We start from the raw sequence: 1,802 nt of genomic DNA on the forward strand, positions 1-1,802 counted from the left end.
CCCCCCCCCGTATGTACGCCACTGATATTATAAACCAATCCTTTTTGGGTATATGTGAAAACAATGGTTTCAATACAAATATTTGTAATATAAAAATATACTTTTTGATTTGCATCTAAACGTTTTGTTTTGTGTTGGCACTCTGCATACTCCGTACGTCCGCACCTACGTGAGCGGGCTGCATTTGTATTAGCCCCGGACGCCAATTTTTTTAGATCCGGCACTGATTAAATTATTAATATATTCTAATGGTGAGAATACCTAGTGCATGTATAATTATTTTGGTTGAATCTAACGATAAATTTCTAGAGATCTTTGTACTAAAATTGGAAGCGGGATCAGTTAAATTATAAGTATAATATAATAACGTGTAGGTACCTATGCGTGGTGATGTGTGATGTGAGACATTATAATGGGAAACAAAATTAAATTGAAATTAAAGTTTATATATTTTTAGGTATTTATTTTTAAAGAAATTTAATTTAATGGTAGCTATATAGATATTAAAATAATGGACGTAAAAGAAAAATTGTCTTCAGTTATTACGGTCATAAATAAATTCCTCTCTATTTCATGTTGATATTTTCCGCTGCATATCGGGTTCTATTTTATCCACATAGTGTGGACCACATTATATTTAACAAAATCTTACCAGCGTAGTCACTGCCATTTAAGAAAATGATTGATTCATTATATCACACTTTTTAATATGCACATGACGGTTGTTCGATTTCACCCAAAGTGCGTAAAACGTTTTTAAACACTCTAGTATACACAATAGACATAATATTATAGCTCGTTATAACAATAGGTACATACTGCCTATACTGCAGGATATGGTAGTACCTATATTATCTTAAATAATTACTAAAATTAATATACTTAATAATTTCATTCCATCGAACATAACAAAAAATAGTTCAGTTATTTTCATTTGATGGTCTGAAAACAAAATCTATAATTATTATTGGGATAGGTATAATAATAAATGACGAGGGTTCGAAGGTCCGACCCTCAATGTATATTGCATTAGACCTTAGCGCAGGTGCAAAACCACATTACTCAGGTAAATGTTGCACCTGCTAAAAACTGATTAGGTAATGCGACAACAAAGGGCCAGGTAGTTTAATCGTATTAGGGTGATATAGGTTGTACCAGTGGCATAGCCAGGATTTTGGAATAGAGATGGGGGGCAAAGCAAAAAAATAATCTGCAACCGTTCCTTATATTTGACTTATGCTTTTTATTTTATTTTTATTAATTAAGTACTATATTATACAAAAAGAGGGTAAGAGGATGTCCCTCTGCTGTACAGTATAGGTTATAAGTGAGTCACTGTACCTATAATAATCCATTATATTTTATTAAATTTGAATTCAATGATATCATATCACTGTATACAAAAAACGATTCTGAGCGGAAGTTTGTCAGTCTAGATATTTTGTATTGATATTATATTTTATTGTAGCCTGTAAGTTGAATTAATCTATACTATTATATAAGATGGTAAGGCTTTTCTTGGACCGCGCTAACCAAGAAAACTACTGAACCGATTTGGCTGAAATTTTTTACTGTTATACTTGACAGTCTGCTAGAGGTCATAGTACCATTTTTGTTTAGAAAAATCCACCAGAAAAGTAGGAAATATGGATGTCAAAAATACAGCAGTGGCGCCATCTGTCCAGAAAAAAATTAACTATAAAATAAAAAATTTGGTTTATTGTTGCAGATTAAAATAATAATAGTGTATTATAATGGTTGCTACTGGTTAATCGGGCATGTTTGTTGATTTGTATTATTAT

This window comes from Acyrthosiphon pisum, chromosome X (assembly GCF_005508785.2).
Source record: "Acyrthosiphon pisum isolate AL4f chromosome X, pea_aphid_22Mar2018_4r6ur, whole genome shotgun sequence".
NCBI lineage: Eukaryota > Metazoa > Arthropoda > Insecta > Hemiptera > Aphididae > Acyrthosiphon > Acyrthosiphon pisum.